General features: G+C 41.2%; 1 protein-coding gene across 2 annotated transcripts in view; it reads left to right on the forward strand.

Annotated features, from left to right (window-relative positions):
* Positions 1-5,985: 5,985 nt before the first annotated feature.
* LOC109873033 (kelch-like protein 13) overlaps positions 5,986-22,222 on the forward strand; it is an 87,885-nt gene continuing 71,648 nt past the window's right edge. For both annotated transcript variants that reach the window (XM_020464530.2, XM_020464531.2), the window contains exon 1: positions 5,986-6,108. The gene's annotated coding sequence lies outside the window, so the exon portion shown is untranslated. The remainder of the gene's footprint in view (positions 6,109-22,222) is intronic.

The raw sequence follows: 22,222 nt of genomic DNA on the forward strand, positions 1-22,222 counted from the left end.
GCCTATTTATTTTTGTTACAAGCCGTATTTCGTTAAAGCCTATTTATTTTTGTTACACGCCGTGTTTCGTTTAAAGGCTGTGTAAAGTTAATTTGTTTCAATGTACCGGTAGGCACCTGCGGTTATAGACATGTGCGGCTTATTTATGTACAAAATACATATCTTTTTTTTAATCAGTTGGTGCGGTTTATATTCAGGTGCGCTTAGTAGTCCAGAAATTACGGTATTCAGAGCCATATCCCTAATGCTTAGATAAGATCTTATGTCAAGTGTTATTGAAGTGTTGTGGTTGCAGGTTCACTTGGCACATCTAAAGCCTTTTCTTCTGGGGTGTTGCTATAGTCCACCAAGTGCTGACAGTCAGTATCTAAATAATATGTGTCAAATGTTTGACAGTGTATGTGATGTAAACAGAGAGGTCTACTTTCTTGGGGACCTGAATATTGACTGGTTTTCATCAAGCTGTCCGCTCAAGAGGAAGCTTCTCACTTTAACCAGTGCCTGTAATCTGATTCAGGTTGTTAATCAACCTACCAGGTTGTTTACAAACACTACAGGAACAAGATCATCCACATGTATCGATCAGATTTGTACTAATACTGTAGAACTTTGTTCTAAAGCTGTATCCGTACCCATTGGATGCAGTGATCACAATATAGTGGCTATATCCAGGAAAGCCAAAGTTCCAAAAGCTGGGCCTAAAATAGTGTATAAGAGATCTGCACTTGATGAATTTATTAAATTGTTTCTTCCAATTATTGATAAACATGCACCTGTTAAGAAACTGACTGTTTAGGCACCATGAAATGATGAGGAATATAAAAACTGTATGGTTGAAAGAGACTGGGCAAAAGGAGTGGCAAATAATCTGACTAGCTGATTTACTGCAAATGGAGAAATTATGTGACTAAACTCAACAAAAGAAGAAGAAACTGTATTATGAAGCCTAGATCAATGATATAAAACTTTATAGTACTTTAAATTAAATTATGGGAAGAAAGACTAATTCAACTCCATCTTTCATCGAATCCGATGGCTTATTCATCACAAAACCATTTGATGTTGCCAATTATTTTAATGATTACTTTATTGGCAAAGTGGGCAAACTTGGGCAGGAAATGCCAACAGTGAACAGTGATCCATCGTATTTGTTGCATAAAAAAAACAAATAATTAAAGAAAAGCATTGCAAGTTTGAATTTTGTGAAGTTAATGTGGGAGAGGCGGAAAAATGATTGTTATCGATCAATAATGACAAACCTCCTGGTATTGGCAATTTACGAGTGGCTATAGAGTCAGCTACCATCCTCAGTAGCTTTCCATCTATCTGTCATATCTTGAATCTGAACCTAGAGGAATCCTCAGGCCGGGAGGGAAGCCAAAGTAATTCCGCTACCCAAGAGTGGTAAAGCGGCCTGGTTCTAACAGCAGACCTATCAGCTTGCTGCCAGCTCTTACTTAGCAAACTGTTGGAAAAAATGGTTTGACCAAATGCAGGTAACAAGGTAACAACACATCCGCCACGCTGATCCTCAACAGGATTCCCATCAGGGGTGCGTGCTCAGTCTCCTCCTGTACTCCTCATTCACTCATGACTGCATGGCCATGCACGACTCCAACACCATCATCAAGTTTGCCGATGACACAACAGTGGTAGGCCTGATCACCAACAACGACGAGACAGCCTATAGGGAGGAGCTCAGAGAACTGGCTGTGTGGTGCCAGGACTACAACCTCTCCCTCAACGTGATCACGACAAAGGAGATGATTGTAGACTACAGGAAATGGAGGACCGAGCACGTCCCCACTCTCATCGAAAGGGGATGCAGTGGAGCAGGTTGAGAACGTCAAGTTCCTTGGTGTCCACATCAAAAAACTGAATGGTCCAAACACACTAAGACAGTCATGAAGAGGGCACGACAAAACCTATTCCCCCTCAGGAGACTGAAAAGATTTGGCATGGGTCCTCAGTTCCTCGAAAGGTTGCATCACTGCCTGGTATGGCAACTGCTCGGACTCCAACCACAAGGCACTACAGAGGGTAAGTGCGTATGGCCCAGTACATCACTGGGGCCAAGCTTCCTGCCATCCAGGACCTACAGTGGGGCAAAAAAGTATTTAGTCAGCCACCAATTGTTCAAGTTCTCCCACTTAAAAAGATGAGAGAGGCCTGTAATTGTCAATCATAGGTACACTTCAACTATGAGAGACAAAATTTTAAAAAAAATCCAGAAAATCACATTGTAGGATTTTTTATGAATTTATTTGCAAATTATGGTGGAAAATAAGTATTTGGTCACCTACAAACAAGCAAGATTTCTGGCTCTCACAGACCTGTAACTTCTTCTTTAAGAGGCTCCTCTGTCCTCCACTCGTTACCTGTATGAATGGCACCTGTTTGAAATTGTTATCAGTATAAAAGACACCTGTCCACAACCTCAAACAGTCACACTCCAAACTCCACTATGGCCAAGACCAAAGGGCTGTCAATGGACACCAGAAACAAAATTATAGACCTGCACCAGGCTGGGAAGACTGAATCTGCAATAGGTAAGCAGCTTGGTTTGAAGAAATCAACTGTGGGAGCAATTATTAGGAAATGGAAGACATACAAGACCATTGATAATCTCCCTCGATCTGGGGCTCCACGCAAGATCTCACCCCGTGGGGTCAAAATGATCACAAGAACGGTGAGCAAAAATCCCAGAAACACGGGGGGGACCTAGTGAATGACCTGCAGAGAGCTGGGACCAAAGTAACAAAGCCTACCATCAGTAACACACTACGCCGCCAGGGACTCAAATCCTGCAGTGCCAGACGTGTCCCCCTGCTTAAGCCAGTACATGTCCTGGCCCATCTGAAGTTTGCTAGAGAGCATTTGGATGATCCAGAAGAAGATTGGGAGAATGTCATATGGTCAGATGAAACCAAAATATCCGTTTTTGGTAAAAACTCAACTCGTCGTGTTTGGAGGACAAAGAATGCTGACTTGAATCCAAAGAACACCATACCTACTGTGAAGCATGGGGGTGGAAACATCATGCTTTGGGGCTGTTTTTCTGCAAAGGGACCAGGACGACTGATCCGTGTAAAGGAAATAATTAATGGGGCCTTGTATCGTGACATTTTGAGTGAAAACCTCCTTCCATCAGCAAGGGCATTGAAGATGAAACGTGGCTGGGTCTTTCAGCATGACAACGATCCCAAACACACCGCCTGGGCAACGAAGGAGTGGCTTCGTAAGAAGCATTTCAAGGTCCTGGAGTGGCCTAGCCAGTCTCTAGATCTCAACCCCATAGAAAATCTTTGGAGGGAGTTTAAAATCCGTGTTGCCCAGCAACAGCCCCAAAACATCACTGCTCTAGAGGAGATCTGCATGGAGGAATGGGCCAAAATACCAGCAACAGTGTGTGAAAACCTTGTGAAGACTTACAGAAAACGTTTGACCTCTGTCGTTGCCAACAAAGGGTATATAACAAAGTATTGAGATAAACTTTTGTTATTGACCAAATACTTATTTTCCACCATCATTTGCAAATAAATCCATAAAAAATCCTACAATGTGATTTTCTAGATTGTTTTTCTCATTTTGTCTGTCATAGTTTTAAGTGGGAGAACTTGCACAATTGGTGGCTGACTAAATACTTTTTTGCCCCACTGTAAATACTATGCATGCCAGTCTGTCTTGGCTAAGAGTTGAGGAGCGACTGACTTCATCACTTCTTCTTTTTGTAAGGAACATTAATGTGTTGAAAATCCCAAATTGTTTGCATAGTCAACTTAGACACAGCTCTGACACACACACATTACCCCACCAGACATGCCACAAGGGCTTTTTTCACAGTCCCCAAATCTAGAACAAATTCAAGAAAGCATACAGTACTATATAGAGCCATTACCGCATGGAACTCCTTTCCATCTCATATTGCTCAATTGAACAGCAAGCCCGGTTTCAAAAACCAGATAAAGCAACGCCTCTCCCCTATTTGTCCTATTCAGTTTGTGTGTATATATTGATATGCAGGCTACATGTGCCTATTTTATCGATGTAGTTCTGTCCTTGAGCTGTTCTTGTCTGAGCTGTTCATGTTCTGTATTATGTAATGTTTTGTATTTTGTGTTGACCCCAGGATTTAACTTTACTATGTTACGTCTTGTCTATGAGACCAGGCTGACAAGGCAGCCTCCAGAAACATACAATCTATTTTCCATTAAATATACTGAACATAGATACGTAAAATGTAGTGTTGGTTTCATGAGCTGAAATAAAAGTTTCCAGAAATTGTTCATTTGCACAAAAATCTTATTTCTCAAAAAATGTGGGCACATATTTGTTTACATCCCTGTTAGTGAGCATTTAAGATAATCACATCCACATGACAGATGTGGTATATCAAGAAGCTGATTAAACAGCATGATCATTACACAGGTGCACCTTGTGCTGGGGACAAAAGATCACTCTAAAATGTGCAGTTTTGTCACAACACAATGCCACAGATGTCTCAAGTTCTGAAGGAACGTGCAATGGGCATGCTGACTGCAGGAATGTCCACCAGGGCTGTTGCCAGATAATTCAATTTTCATTTCTCTACCATATGTCGCCTCCAACTTTGTTTTAGAGAATTTGGCAGTAGTCCAACCAGTCTCACAACCACAGACCACGTGTAACCACACCAGCCCAGGACCTTTGTATTTCTGTGTGTTATGAAGTCCTTTATGTGGGGAAAAACTCATTCTGATTGGCTGGGCCTGGCTCTACAGTGGGTGGACCTGGCTCCCATGTGGGTGGGCATATGCTTTACACAGCCTAATTCATTTATTTCAATTGACTGGTTTCCTTATATGAACTGTAACTCAGTAAAATATTTGAATTAGTTGCGTTTATACTTTTGTTCAGTATAGTTTTCATTTAAACTGGTACCTGGCACACTCCCGGGAGACAGCCCGGTTTCAAAAACCAGATAAAGCAACGCCTCTCCCCTATTTGTCCTATTCAGTTTGTGTGTATATATTGATATGCAGGCTACATGTGCCTATTTTATCGATGTAGTTCTGTCCTTGAGCTGTTCTTGTCTGAGCTGTTCATGTTCTGTATTATGTAATGTTTTGTATTTTGTGTTGACCCCAGGATTTAACTTTACTATGTTACGTCTTGTCTATGAGACCAGGCTGACAAGGCAGCCTCCAGAAACATACAATCTATTTTCCATTAAATATACTGAACATAGATACGTAAAATGTAGTGTTGGTTTCATGAGCTGAAATAAAAGTTTCCAGAAATTGTTCATTTGCACAAAAATCTTATTTCTCAAAAAATGTGGGCACATATTTGTTTACATCCCTGTTAGTGAGCATTTAAGATAATCACATCCACATGACAGATGTGGTATATCAAGAAGCTGATTAAACAGCATGATCATTACACAGGTGCACCTTGTGCTGGGGACAAAAGATCACTCTAAAATGTGCAGTTTTGTCACAACACAATGCCACAGATGTCTCAAGTTCTGAAGGAACGTGCAATGGGCATGCTGACTGCAGGAATGTCCACCAGGGCTGTTGCCAGATAATTCAATTTTCATTTCTCTACCATATGTCGCCTCCAACTTTGTTTTAGAGAATTTGGCAGTAGTCCAACCAGTCTCACAACCACAGACCACGTGTAACCACACCAGCCCAGGACCTTTGTATTTCTGTGTGTTATGAAGTCCTTTATGTGGGGAAAAACTCATTCTGATTGGCTGGGCCTGGCTCTACAGTGGGTGGACCTGGCTCCCATGTGGGTGGGCATATGCTTTACACAGCCTAATTCATTTATTTCAATTGACTGGTTTCCTTATATGAACTGTAACTCAGTAAAATATTTGAATTAGTTGCGTTTATACTTTTGTTCAGTATAGTTTTCATTTAAACTGGTACCTGGCACACTCCCGGGAGACAGCCCGGTTCCAAAACGAATGCGATCCATTTTCGCCGGTGCAAGATTCGTCTACCGGGGCCAGATTAATCGAATCCCCTCATTTGTTATGCTGGAGGCGGACCTTAGTGAGATCCATGAGTGGATTTGAGGGTTTAAGAAGAAAAATAAGGACGTATCCCGTAGTTGCAGGTAGGAATTTCGCCATTTAATAGCTGAGTGTTTTTTTTATTTTTTATATGTAAGCAGTTGAATATAACATAAAACGCAACCCAAAGTTGCCAATTATGGTTAACTAACGTTAGCTAGAGAAGTAAGTAGCTTCAGATGAAGCTCGCTAGCTAGCTATGTTGACTGGTAGCCATGCTGTATTATTTGGGTTGTCTTTCCATCAAATTATCTCTCCCGGCGACTTGGTATAAATTGATACTGCGTAACAGGTTTAAACAAACCACGATATATAGCTAGCTAGGTTAAAATACGTTCCACATGTCTTTATTATTGCCCTGATGTAAACATTTCACCTGTTGTTTACGAAGTAACGTTATGTGGTGAATCCATTTGATTTGAACGTTAGCAAGCTTTTCACTTGCTTGACCATGAATGTTTGTAATACATATTTGTTGTAACTAGCTAATGCTAGCTAGGCAGCCTGTAGCTATAACGTTAGCTAGCTAACGCTCAGCTTTTCAGAGCAGTGGTGGGCTTGATAGGTAGTTAAACAATTAGCAAGCAAACGTTAGTCTGCTAAATTTCCAAAGTTTACAATAAATGTCATACATGCATGACTATCCGGACTATCCTGTGTATACAGGGCTCAGCTGTGAAAGAGACATTCGTCTCAACATAACTCCCTGTTAAAATAAAGGTGACATTTAAAAAATCATGGGTTCCTTTGCGGCTAAGGTAAGGGGCTAAGAGTTAACATTGGACTGACTGTACAGCAGCTAGCTCGTTAATGTTATCTGTTTGGTTCGCTAGTAAAACGCCGGTGAAGCATAGCATGGAGAATGATGAGATTTACCCAGTCACGAAGACGCGTGATATTTGAGAAACAAGCTGTGGATAAGAATATGAAATTGAAACTAGGATATCGAGTGGGCGCTGTCCCTTAATTTCTCCAGTTTCAGATGACAGTCTAGCTAGACACCTCGCTGCTCCTCGTCTCTGGAATTGACTGACACATTTAGCGAATGATCTTGAACATCTGAAATGTGGCCCACTCAATTGCTATGCACAGTTTGTACAGCATCCGTCAGAAGGCCTTCTCATGTTAATGATTTGTTTGTAATTTAATGTTGGTCTTGGTGGTGCATCTAGGAAGTGGATGTATTTACTGAAATAGGTGGTGTCATGGGGTTTCAAATCAAAATCCAATTTTTATTGGTCACATAAAAATGACACTCATAGGACTTCATGTTACACAGATGTTATTTCGGGTGTATCGAAATGCTTGAATTCCTAGCTCCAACAGTGTAGTAGTATTTAACAATACACACACCTCAAAGTAAAATAATGGAATTAAGAAATGTATAAATATTAGGAGGAGCAATTTTGAATAGAGTATGTACATATGAAATGAAAAACTGTATGTAAACATTATTAAAGTGACCAGTGGTTACATGTTTATGTACATAGGGCAGCAGCCTCTAAGGTGCAGGGTTGCGTAACCGGGTGGTAGCTGGCTAGTGACAGTGACTAAGTTCAGGGCAGGGTACTGGGTGGAGGCTGGCTAGTGATGGCTATTTAACAGTCTGATGGCCTGGAGATAGAAGCTGTTTTTCAGTCTCTCAGTCCGAGCTTTGATGCACATGTACTAGAGGTCGACCGATTATGATTTTTCAATGCCGATTATTGGAGGACAAAAAAGCCAATACCGATTTAATCGGCCGTTTTTTCAAATTCATTTGTAATAATGACAATTACAACAATACTGAATGAACACTTATTTTAACTTAATATAATACATCAATAAAATCAATTTAGCCTCAAATAAATAATGAAACAAGTTCAATTTGCTTTAAATAATGCAAAAACAAAGTGTTGGAGAAGATGGTAAAAGTGCTATATATGTGCCATGTAAGAAAGCTTCTGTTAAAGTTCCTTGCTCAGAACATGAGAACAGTCTTCAATATTCCCAGGTAAGAAGTTTTAGGTTGTAGTTATTATAGGACTATTTCCCTGTATACCATTTGTATTTCATTAACCTTTGACTATTGGATGGTCTTATAGGCACTTTAGTATTGCCAGTGTAACAGTATAGCTTCCGTCCCTCTCCTCGCTCCTCCTTGGGCTCGATCCAGCAACACAACGACAACGGCCACCACATCGAAGCAGCGTTACCCATTCAGAGCAAGGGAAACAACCACCCCAAGGCTCAGAGCGAGTGAAGTTTTCCAGCCATTTAACTTCGGTCACACCAGCCTCATCTCGGGAGTTGATAGGTTTGAAGTCATAAACAGCGCAATCCTTGACGCACAACGAAGAGCTGCTGGCAAAATGCACAAAAGTGCTGTTTGAATGAATGTTTACGCACCTGCTTCTGCCTACCACCGCTCAGTCAGATACCTAGATACTTGTATGCTTGTATGCTCAGTCAGATTATATGCAACACAGGACACGCTAGATAATATCTAGTATTATCATCAACCATGTGTAGTTAACTAGTGATTATGATAAATTGTTTTTTTTATAAGATAAGTTTAATGCTAGCTAGCAACTTACCTTGGCTTACTGCATTTGCGTAACAGGCAGTCTCCTTGTGGAGTGCAACGAGAGAGAGGCAGGTCGTTGGACTAGTTAACTGTAAGGTTGCAAGATTGGATCCCCCGAGCTGACAAGGTGAAAATCTGTCTTTCTGCCTCTGAACGAGGCAGTTAACCCACCGTTCCTAGGCCGTCATTGAAAATAAGAATGTGTTCTTAACTGACTAGTTAAGACAAAGATTAAATGAAGGTGTAAAAAAAGATATAATAATCGGTAACTCGGTGCCCAAAAATACAAACTGGAAATCGGCCCTAATTAATCGGCCATTCCGATTAATCGGTCGACCTCTAGTGCCTACTTTGATATACTACTGACTAGTAGTAAGAAGAGTTGTGTAACTCATTGAAGACCCAAATGCGGCTGTTTTTATATAAATATTAAATAATTTATGGGTAACAATTACAGTGTATTTGTAAAGTGTTCAGACCCCGTGACTTTTGTTACGTTACAGCCTTATTCTAAAATGGATTAAATAAAAGGCACACACCTACGTATGTAAAGGTCCAACAGTTGACAGTGCCTGTCAGAGCAAAAACCATGCCATGAGGTTAAAGGAATTATCCGTAGAGCTCAAAGACAGGATTGTGTCGGGGCACAGCTCTGGGGAAGGCTACTAAACATTTCTGCAGCATTGAAGGTTCCGAAGGACACAGTTGCCTCCATCATTCTTAAATGGAAGAAGTTTGGAACCACCAAGACTCTTGCTAGAGCTGGCCGCCTGGCCAAACTTAGCAATCGGGGGAGAGGGGCCTTGGTCAAGGAGATGACCAAGAACCTTATGGTCTCTCTGACAGAGTTCCTCTGTGGAGATGGGAGAACATTCCAGAAGGACAACTATCTCTGCAGCACTCCACCAATCAGACCTTTGTGGTAGAGTGGCCAGACGGAAACCACTTCTCAGCGGCAGGAAGTCTAGTCAGGATTGAGGCAAAGATGAACGGAGGATAGATGAAAACCTGCTCCAGAGTGCTCAGGTCCTCAGAATGGGACGAATGTTCACCTTCCAACAGGACAACAACCCTAAGTACACAGCCAAGACAATGCAGGAGTGGCTTTGGGACAAGTCTCTGAATGTCCTTGAGTGGTCCAGCCAGAGCCTGGACTTGAACACGATTGAACATCTCTGGAAAGACTTGAAAATAGCTGTGCATCAATGCTCCCCATGCAACGTGACAGAGCTCGATAGGATCTGCAGAGAAGAATGGGAGAAACTCCCCAAATACAGGTGTGCCAAGCTTGTAGTGTCATACCCAAGAAGACTCAAGGCTGTAATCTATGCCAAAGGTGCTTCAACAAAGTACTGAGGAAAGGGTCTGAATACTTATGTAAATGTATTTCCCTTTTTATATAAAATCTTAACCTGTTTTTCCTTTGTCTTTATGGGTTATCGTGTGTAGATTGATGGGGCGGGGGGTTCATAAATTTTAGAATAAGGCAGCAGGGTAGCCTAGTGGTTAGAGCGTTGGACTAGTAACCGGAAGGTTGCAAGTTCAAATCTGTCGTTCTGCCCCTGAACAGGCAGTTAACCCACTGTTCCTAGGCCGTCATTGAAAATAAGAATTTGTTCTTAACTGACTTGCCTGGTTAAATAAAGGTAAAATAAAAAATAAAGAGTAAGGCTGTAACGTAACAAAATGTGGAAAAAATCAAGGCACCTGATTACTTTCTGAATGCACCGTAAGTACCTTACTGTAAAATATTTCCATTAAAAGGGGCTAAAGGGATGGTCAAAAATAGCTTTTTAGCAATGCACTTTCTCAATCAAGAATTTAGCTTGGACTGTCTGGGAGTGGGGAGGGAAAACAATTGAAAACTAGCTGCTATTGGCAGAGGCTTAGAACTCTTTGTTATTGGTCTATTAACCTCTTACCCCCCTACTTTTTTCAACTTCCACCTGAAGACATACCCAAATCTAACTGCCTGTAGCTCTGGCCCAGAAGCAAGGATATGCATTTTCTTGGTATCATTTGAAAGAAAACACTCTGAAGTTTGTGTAAATGTGAATTGAATATAACACAATAGATCTGGTTTAGATAATACAATGAAAAAAACTGTTTTTTATTTTTATTGTTGTATCATCTTTAAAATGAAGAAGATAAAACAAACATTCAGATAGGGATAATTTCAGTGAAAAATTTGAGGACAACAGTACTCTAGTTGAACAGTAGTTTCAATGATAACTTCCAAAATGAGTGTGCTACAGGACATTTATCATGAAGTCACCCATGTGTCCCACACAAGTAGCCCAAATGTACCCAAGTGGCCAAATTGGCGAAGGTATACATTTTGAAACAAATAACTATATACAAAATGCCCAAATGGTATTCTAACACACCCCCCCCAAAAAAAATTTGAGAAAAAAAATTTGAAGAAAGAAATTTACAAAATAACATGGGTAACTAATTTACACACGTTCAATATTTGGAAGACCCTCAGTCCTCTATCAAATCACATTTATTTATATAGCCCTTCGTACATCAGCTAATATCTCAAAGTGCTGTACAGAAACCCAGCCTAAAACTCCAAACAGCAAGCAATGCAGGTGTAGAAGCACGGTGGCTAGGAAAAACTCCCTAGAAAGGCCAAAACCTTGGAAGAAACCTAGAGAGGAACCAGGCTATGAGGGGTGGCCAGTCCTCTTCTGACTGTGCCGGGTGGAGATTATAATAGAACATGGCTGAGATTTTCAAACATTCATAGATGACCAGCAGGGTCAAATAATAATAATCACAATAGTTGTAGAGGATGCAACAGGACAGCACCTCTAGAGTAAATATGAACAGTTTAGGGTTCCATAGCCGCAGGCAGAACTGTTGAAACTGGAACAGCAGCAATGCCAGGTGGACTGGGGACAGCAAGGAGTCATCATGCCAGGTAGTCCTGACGCATGGTCCTAGGGCTCAGGTCCTCCTCTGCGAGAGAGAGAATTAGAGAGAGCATACTTAAATTCACACAGCACACCGGATAAGACAGAAGAAGTACTCCAGATATAACAAACTGACCCTAGCCCCTAGCCCCCCGACACATAAACTACTGCAGCATAAACTGGAGGCTGAGACAGGAGGGGTCAGGAGACACTGTGGCCCCATCCGATGAGACCCCCGGACAGGGCCAAACAGGAAGTATATAACCCCACCCACTTTGCCAAAGCTCTACACAATATTGTGCTGCTGATGCCAGGTGCCATAGCAGTCTCTTTCTGCTGTAAAGTGAGTATCAACAGGTATAATAAACAGATTATATTTATATATATATACACACACACAAATCCTACAAATGTGATTTTCTGTTTTTTTTCTTCTCATTTTGTCTGTCATAGTTGAAGTGTACCTATGATGAAAATTACAGGCCTCATCTTTTTAAGTGGGAGAACTTGCACAATTGGTGGCTGACTAAATACTTTTTAGCCCCAGTGTGTGTGTGTGTATATATATATATATATATATACACACACACAGTGGGGCAAAAGTATTTAGTCAGCCACCAATTGTGGCCTGTAATTTTCATCATTAGGTACACAGACAAAATGAGGGGGAAGAAAATACAAAAATCACATTGTAGGATTTTTTATGATTTTATTTGCATATTATGGTGGAAAATATATGAGTACAGGGAACATAAGGTTGAATATATTATTATATACCTGCTAGATCTACTGTCTCTTTTTATATTATGACATTTCAGCTAGATCAACTGTCTTTATTATATTACAACAGACCAGCTGTATCTATTGTCTCCATTTCACTTTGGCCATTGTTGTGGGCCTGCCCTCCCCTCAACAGCCTCAAATAGGCTATTTCATGTGGGTTGGGATGGGACGGCAGACACGCATCTCACATTTCATTACTTTACATTTTTATATATTGCTTCTAAAATTAAATAATATTTTATATTATTAATTTCAAACAAGAGCATTAGTATGAGAAGAACTTACCAGTCCAAAACATGTCCTCTCTATTCAAAAAATATTCCTCCACTTGGGAATCGCTAAATGAATCGTCCTACAACAAACTCTGTCTCACTTTTCCGATCAATTTCTTCTAAAATTGTGTGTACATCTGTATATCTAGACTTAGATTTAGCTTTCCCTGACTTAGTCCCCATACTGATTGATATATAAACAGCTGATTCTGCGCGTTTACCAAACAATGCTGTGCGTAAAATGCCTAGCTCCTTCCGGTATAGAACTTCAATAGCGAATGACTCTCTTTACGCAGGAGTTTACTACATGGGTTGGTCTTCCAACACACAACCATTGCATATTGCCGTTTACCTCAGCTCATTGGCTATCTACCCAGCTAGATTTCAAGACGATCAGTGGTCATTGGGTTAAAATACAGTCAATCAACGAAACAGTGGTCATATCATTGGTGCACAGTGATGTCATTACTTGTCTTCAAATCGGTTTCTTTCAGTCAATATGTCCCGCGAAATGGCCCATCACATTGGTTGTGTTACACAACAAACCAGTTGATTGCAATGAAACCAAACATGACTGGAGAAGTCACGTTTTGTGTGGGTATTTACCCTCGAATGTGTCGTCAAATGGAATGAGACGGAATTCACGACACAAGCGGTTCACAAAATGTTTTGTGTTAGGCTATAAAAACGGATTTTGTCAAACAAGAGATCATTCATTGTGTAACAATGGGCATTGGGATTGCAAACAGACCAAGATCGTCGAAGGTAAACAATTTATTTTAATGCAGTTTGATTTTGTTACACCTGTGCTGGTTCAAATAGTTTTTTTTTTATGGGGCTCTATGCTCAGATAATCGCATTGTATTATTTCGCAGTAAATCCTTTTTTAAAATCTGACAATGCAGTTGGATTAGCAAGATTCTAAGCTTTCGATACATGTGAGACACTTGTATTTTCATGAATGTTTAATATGACTATTTATGTAGTGGTCACCGTATGTTGTAGAATTTCAGCCCGCTACAGGGTTCCGTGCGCAGAGAGGTTAGCAAACCTGACAAAGCTGACACTCCCACACATGCAAACCTGTTGATTTTTAAATATATTTTCACCCAACAACTATCAGGAGATGTGACTGATCACATTCTTCACACTTTTACAGTGTTAGTTTCATCAGCTGTTGTACAATTAGGTCCGGGACGATACCAGTATCGGGATACTCGTTAGTATCATAGGAAGGAAACAATACACCTAGCAGATTTAACTTCTTTAGGAAAACCGTCCTCATGTTGGAAACAAACATTGTTGTCCTCCAGAGTCACGTATTTGTTTTCCAAGATATAGCACACAGTATTTTACATACAGCAGGTTTTTAAAGGATCATCAAGTTTGGTCTGCTTGGTATTTTCATTTTTGCCATGGAAAAAATATTGCAATACTGGTATCGTCCTGGTCCTAAACAATTTGCCACAGGTGTTGTCACCTTAGATATATACCCTGGGGAGAACAACATGACATAAGTATTTGATCACCTACCAACCAGTAAGAATTCTGGCTCTTACAGACCTGTTAGTTTTTCTTTAAGAAGCCCCCTGTTTTCCACTCATTACCTGTATTAACTGCACCTGTTTGAACTCGTTACCTGTATAAAAGACACCTGTCCCCACACTCAATCAAACAGACTCCAACCTCTCCACAATGGCCAAGACCAGAGAGCTGTGTAAGGACATCAGGGATAATATTGTAGACCTGCACAAGGTTGGGATGGGCTACAGGACAATAGGCAAGCAGCTTGGTGAGAAGGCAACAACTGTTGGCGCAATTATTAGAAAATGGAAGAAGTTCAAGATGACGGTCAATCACCCTCGGTCTGGGGCTCCATGCAAGATCTCACCTCATGGGGCATCAATGATCATGAGGAAAGTGAGGGATCAGCCCAGAACTACACGGCAGGACCTGGTCAATGACCCGAAGAGAGCTGGGACCACAGTCTCAAAGAAAACCATTAGTTACACACTACGCCGTCATGGATTAAAATCCTGCAGCGCACGCAAGGTCCCCCTGCTCAAGCCAACGCATGTCCAGGCCCGTCTGAAGTTCACCAATGACCATCTGGATTATCCAGAGGAGGAATGGGAGAAGGTGATGTGGTCTGATGAGACAAAAATAGAGCTTTTTGGTCTAAACTCCACTCGCCGTGTTTGGAGGAAGAAGGATGAGTACAACCCCAAGAACACCATCCCAACCGTGAAGCATGTAGGTGGAAACATCATTCTTTGGGGATGCTTTTCTGCAAAGGGGACAGGACGACTGCACCGTATTGAGGGGAGGATGGACGGGGCCATGTATCGCGAGATCTTGGCCAACAACCTCCTTCCCTTCCCTCAGTAGGAGCATTGAAGATGGGTCGTGGCTGGGTCTTCCAGCATGACAACGACCCGAAACACACAGCCAGGGCAACTAAGGAGTGGCTCCGTAAGAAGCATCTCAAGGTCCTGGAGTGGCCTAGCCAGTCTCCAGACCTGAACCCAATAGAAAATCTTTGGAGGGAGCTGAAAGTCCGTATTGCCCAGCGACAGTCCCAAAACCTGAAGGATCTGGAGAAGGTCTGTATGGACGAGTGGCCCAAAATCCCTGCTGCAGTGTGTGCAAACCTGGTCAAGAACTACAGGAAACGAATGATCTCTGTAATTGCAAACAAAGGTTTCTGTACCAAATATTAAGTTCTGCTTTTCTGATGTATCAAATCACTTGTCATGCAATAAAATACAAATTAATTACTTAAAACTCATACAATGTGATTTTTCTGGATTTTATATTCCGTCTCTCACAGTTGAAGTGTATCTATGATAAAAATTGCAGACCTCTACATGCTTTGTAAGTAGGAAGACCTGTAAAATCAGCAGTGTATCAAATACTTGTTCTCCCCACTGTAGGTAGCAGACTAGCAGCTGTATTATTAGTGCTAGTTACTAGCGCTTCACTTTCTTTCTCCTCTCTTCATATGTCCCACTGTCTGTGTGTAGTCCTGTGGTTCTGTGGGTTGTGAACTCTACTCACACAGGCTGTGCTGCAATTATCACCCCATCTGATATCCACTGTAATCATGACCATGCTGAACAGTGGGGTGCAGGGAGGACAGATGGCAGACAACACCCCAAAATATGAGCCTGAAATATTAATAGAAAGGCCATATGCTCACGCCGCTAATACATGGAAAAAGAGAAAGAGAAAGCGAGGTAGAGCTGAGCTCTGTTAACCTGGCCTGGTGGAGAGATGTTTGTATTCATGGTCACGCATTTCATCCTCAAGTGTTGTATTGCCGATTGACCATATCTCTCTTATTGAAGATATTTTCTAATGAAATTAACTAGGATAGATAAAGGTGAAATAAAATGAAAGTCTTAAATGTAGATTTTCGATAGACTATTTTTCTGTTTTGAAACAAATGCACTGCAGGAGCGGAGTAGCTAGCCTGTTGCTTTTATGACTTTGAAACTAAACAGGGGAACAGGGTTTGGATTGGAGTCAGTCAGTGTTGGCAAGGGGGGTAACACTGTGACAACTGTTAAAGTGGAGTGTAGATTGGCCATTTCCAGTTTGGAATCTCGCTGTCCTGAGCTTCTGCTTTTGCTTGGAGAAGTGGGTTAGGACTGAACCTGTCATTCATGTTCCAAACACTTCACAAACTTTCTTTAGGCTATTCGTATAGGCGAAGTGGGTTATGTAGTCTATACTATGTATGATGATGTATTGATGACGTATTGTCGTCTTAATATCGGGTAAGCGTACCCATTAAGCCCACTTCCATCTTTGGAATAATAATAAACAAAATGCATCATACGGGCCGGATTTGTGTGTTTGTTACATATCTGGAAAACTTGATTGCTGACATGCAAAACATTTTGGGACTATATTAGAGGTCGACAGATTATGATTTTTCAACGCCGATACCAATTATTGGAGGACCAAAAAAAGATGTTTATATATATATATATATATATATACACACACACACACACACTGCTATACACTGCTCAAAAAAATAAAGGGAACACTTAAACAATACAATGTAACTCCAAGTCAATCACACTTCTGTGAAATCAAACTGTCCACTTAGGAAGCAACACTGATTGACAATACATTTCACATGCTGTTGTGCAAATGGAATAGACAACAGGTGGAAATTATAGGCATTTAGCAATACTCCCCCAAAAAAGGAGTGGTTCTACAGGTGGTGACCACAGACCACTTCTCAGTTCCTATGCTTCCTGGCTGATGTTTTGGTCACTTTTGAATGCTGGCGGTGCTTTCACTCTAGTGGTAGCATGAGACGGAGTCTACAACCCACACAAGTGGCTCAGATAGTGCAGCTCATTCAGGATGGCACATCAATGCGAGCTGTGGCAAGAAGGTTTGCTGTGTCTGTCAGCGTAGTGTCCAGAGCATGGAGGCGCTACCAGGAAACAGGCCAGTACATCAGGAGACGTGGAGGAGGCTGTAGGAGAGCAACAACCAAGCAGCAGGACCGCTACCTCCGCCTTTGTGCAAGGAGGAGCACTACCAGAGCCCTGCAAAATGACCTCCAGCAGGCCACAAATGTGCATGTGTCTGCTCAAACGGTCAGAAACAGACTCCATGAGGGTGGTATGAGGGCCTGACGTCCACAGGTGGGGGTTGTGCTTACAGCCCAACACCGTGCAGGACTTTTGGCATTTGCCAGAGAACACCAAAATTGGCAAATTCGCCACTGGCGCCCTCTGCTCTTCACAGACGAAAGCAGGTTCACACTGAGCACATGTGACAGGCGTGACAGAGTCTGGAGACACCGTGGAGAACGTTCTGCTGCCTGCAACATCCTCCAGCATAACCAGTTTGGCGGTGGGTCAGTCATGGTGTGGGGTGGCATTTCTTTGGAGGGCCGCACAGCCCTCCATGTGCTCGCCAGAGGTAGCCTGACTGCCATTAGGTACCGAGATGAGATCCTCAGACCCCTTGTGAGACCATATGCTGGTGCGGTTGGCCCTGGGTTCCTACTAATGCAAGACAATGCTAGACCTCATGAGTCAGCAGTTCCTGCAAGAGGAAGGCATTGATGCTATGGACTGGCCCGCCCGTTCCCCAGACCTGAATCCAATTGAGCACATCTGGGACATCATGTCTCGCTCCATCAACCAACGCCACGTTGCACCACAGACTGTCCAGGAGTTGGCGGATGCTTTAGTCCAGGTCTGGGAGGAGATCCCTCAGGAGACCATCCGCCACCTCATCAGGAGCATGCCCAGGCGTTGTAGGGAGGTCATACAGGCACGTGGAGGCCGCACACACTACTGAGCCTCATTTTGACTTGTTTTAAGGACATTACATCAAAGTTGGATCAGCCTGTAGTGTGGTTTTCCACTTTAATTTTGAGTGTGACTCCAAATCCAGACCTCCAATGTTATGAAAATATGATTTCCATTGATAGTCTTTGTGTGATTTTGTTGTCAGCACATTCAACTATGTAAAGAAAAAAGTATTTAATAAGAACATTTCATTCATTCAGATCTAGGATGTGTTATTTTAGTGTTTTTTTTTTTTTTTTTGAGCAGTGTATATTTGTAATAATGATTACAACAATACTGAATGAACACTTATTTTAACTTAATATATTAATCTATTTAGTCTCAAATATATAATGAAACATGTTAAATTTGGTGTAAATAATACAAAAACAAAGTGTAATATGTGCCATGTAAAAAGCTAACATTTAAGTTCCTTGCTCAGAGCATGAGAACATATGAAAGCTGGTGGTTCCTTTTAACATGAGTCTTCAATATTCCCAGGTAAGAAGTTTTAGGTTGTAGTTATTATAGGAATTTATAGGACTATTTCTCTCTCTACCATTTGTATTTTATATACCTTTGACTAATGGATGTTCTTATAGGCACTATAGTTTTGCCAGCCTAATCTTGGGAGTTGATAGGCCTGAAGTCATAAACAGCGCAATGCTTGAAGCACAGCGAAGTGCTACTATCAAATGCAGGAAAGTGCTTTTTGAATGAATGCTTATGAGCCTGCTGCTGCCTACCACGACTGTCAGACTGCTCTATCAAATATCCGATCATAGACGTAATTATAAAATAATAAGCACACAGAAATACGAGCCTTAGGTCATAATGGTCAAATCCGGAAACTATCATTTCAAAAACAAAATGTTTATTCTTTCAGTGAAATACGGAACTGTTCCGTATTTTATAGAACGTGTGGCAACCCTAAGTCTAAATATTGCTGTAACATTGCACAACCTTCAATGTTATGTCATAATTATGTACAATTCTGGCAAATTAATTATGGTCTTTATTTGGAAGAAATGGTCGCAATGAGCCAGGTGGCCCAAACTGCTGCATATACCCTGACTCTGCTTGCACAGAACGCAAGAGAAGTGACACAACTTCTCAAGAAATGACACACAATGCAATAAATTCATATTAGCAGGCAATATTAACTAAATATGAAGGGTAAAAAATATATACTTGTGTATTGATTTTAAGAAAGGCATTGATGTTTATGGTTAGGTACACATTGGTGCAACGACAGTGCTTTTTTTGTGAATGCGCTTGTTAAGTCATCACCGGTTTGGCGAAGTAGGCTGTGATTCGATGATAAATTAACAGGCACTGCATCGGTTATATGCAACGCAGGACAAGCTAGATAAACTAGTAATATCATCAACCATGTGTAGTTAACTCGTGATTATGTTAAGATTGTTTTTTATAAGATAAGTTTAATGCTAGCTAGCAACTTACCTAGACTCCTTGCTGCACTCGCGTAACAGTTAGTCAGCCTGTCTCCTCGTTGAGTGCAATGTTATCAGCCATAATCGGTGTCCAAATATGCCGATTACAGATTGTTATGAAAACTTGAAACTGCACAAATTAATCGGTCAACATCTAGACTATATCAACAATGGACTAATGAATCATATACCAAAATATCGGTTTTGGGTGAGGTTTCCCTTTTAATGTTTCAACCAGTTTATACCAATTTTTATTCTACGCCAATTTGTTTTTTATTATTACGTTAGTGACAGTTACAGTGCCTAAAGAAAGTATTCACCACCTTGACAATTTTGTTGTTACCGTATGAATTTAAAATTGATTTTGTGTCACTGGCATACCCACACTACCCCATAATGTCAAAGTGGAATTATGTTTTTAGAAATGTTAACAAATTAATTAAAAATGAAAAGCTGAAATATCTTGAGTCAGTAACACGGAACCCAAACCGGCTGCGCTCCTTCGTGCATACATTTATTTTGTGCCCCCACACCAAACGCGATCATGACACACAGGTTAAAATATCAAAACAAACTCTGAACCAATTATATTAATTTGGGGACAGGTCGAAAAGCATTAAACATTTATGGCAATTTAGCTAGCTAGCTTGCACTTGCTAGCTAATTTGCCCTATTTAGTTAGTTTGCTGTTGCTAGCTAATTTGTCCTGGGATATAAACATTTAGTTATTTTACCTGAAATGCACAAGGTCCTCTACTCCGCCAATTAATCTACACACAAAACGGTCAACCGAATAATTTCTAGTCATCTCTCCTCCTTCCAGGCCTTTTCTTCTCTTGACTTTATATTGCGATTGGCAAAACTAGGTGCATTACCGCCACCGATATCGTTCATCTTTCAGTCACCCACGTGGGTATAACCAATGAGGAGGTGGCACGTGGGTATCTGCTTGTATAAACCAATGAGGATATCAGAGAGGCAGGACTTGCAGTGCTATCTGCGTCACAAATAGAACGGACTTCTATTTTAGCCCTTGGCAACGCAGATGCTAGTTGGCGCGCGTGAGCATTAATTGAATAATATAGATTTCTAATGCATGGTTTTTAATGACTACTCACCCCACACATACAATTATATATAAGGTCCCTCAGTCGAGCAGTGAAATTCAACCACAAAGACCAGGGATGTTTTCCAATGCCTCGCAAAGAAAGGCAGCTATTGGTAGATGGGTGGTAAAAAAGAAGCAGACATTGAATACCTCTTGTGAAGTTATTAATTACACTTTGGATGGTGTATCAATACACCCAGTCACTACAAATATACAGGCTTTCTTCCTTACTCAGTTGCCGGAGATTAAGGAAACCACTCAGGGATTTCACCCCGAGGCCAATGGTGACTTAAAAACAGTTAGAGTTTAATGGCTGTGATAGGAGAAAAATTAGGATTGATCAACAACATTGTAGTTACTCCACAATGCTAACCTAAGGCTGTTTGCCGACCAAGATTTGTTTAGTCGAGCAGTCGCAAAACATTTCCATGGTGTATAAGACACCTGTCTGATTCGCGTTTGTCTCAGTGGGCTAATCCATTGGGGAGGCCGTCGGGGTGGCACAGTCCATCACTAAGTGAAATTGCATATGGTTATATTATGTAAAAATAATGGTGCAACAACAATAAATCTAATATTTTATAACAAATGATCTTTCTACTGTGTTGGATACCGTCGTTATCCGGGGTTCTGAAACATAATCTTCCGTGCGCCGTAGAATTGGCATCTTTCCCCATGTTGGTATGTGCATAATAGGAAAATTAACCAGCATATTGGGATTGAGAACAATGCGTGGGAGTCAGCAGAGATGAGGAAACAGCCCTTGCCTTAGCCTAATTGAGATCGAAGAAACCCCAACTTAATTAGCTCTATAATCAATAGCATAACTATTAAATGTGCCATATACAGTGCCTTTGGAAGTATTCAGACCCCTTGACTTTTTCCACATTTTGTTATATTACAGCCTTATTCTAAAATTGATTAAATTGTTTTATCCACATCAACATAATACACCATAATGACAAAGAAAAACAGTTTTTTAGAAATTTTGGAAAATTTATAAAAATGTGAACTGAAATATTACATTTACTTTAGTATTCAGACCCTTTACTCAGAACTTTGTTGAAGCACCTTTGGCAGCGATTACCGCTTTGACTCTTCTTGGGTATGACGCTACAAGCTTGGCACACCTGTATTTGGGGAATTTCTCCAATTCTTCTCTGCAGATTCTCTCAAGCTTTTTCAGGTTAGATGAGGAGCGTTGCTGCACAGCTATTTTCAGGTCTCTCGAGATGTCAGATCGGGTTCAAGTCCGGGCTCTGGCTGTGCCACTCAAGGACATTCAGAGACCTGTCCCGAAGCCACTTCTGCATTGTTTTGGCTGTGTGCTTAGGGTCGTTGTCCTGTTGGAAGGTGAATCTTCGCCCCAGTCTGAGCGCTCTGGAGCAGGTTTTCATCAAGGATCTCTCTACTTTGCTCCGTTCATCTTTGCCTATATCCTGACTTGTCTTGGGGACCTTCAATGCTGCATAAATGTTTTGGTACCCTTCCCCAGATATGTGCCTCGACGCAATGCTGTCTCGGAGCTCTACTGACAGTTCCTTCGACCTCATGGCTTGGTGTTTGCTCTGACATGCACTGTCAACTGTGTGACCTTATATAGACCGGTGTGTACCTTTCCAAGTCGTGTCCAATCATTTGAATTTACCAATTTACCAGTCATATCAATTTGTAGAAAAATCTCAAGGATGATCAATGGAAACAGGATGCACCTGAGCTCAACTTCCAATCTCATA

This window comes from Oncorhynchus kisutch, linkage group LG28 (genome assembly GCF_002021735.2).
Source record: "Oncorhynchus kisutch isolate 150728-3 linkage group LG28, Okis_V2, whole genome shotgun sequence".
NCBI lineage: Eukaryota > Metazoa > Chordata > Actinopteri > Salmoniformes > Salmonidae > Oncorhynchus > Oncorhynchus kisutch.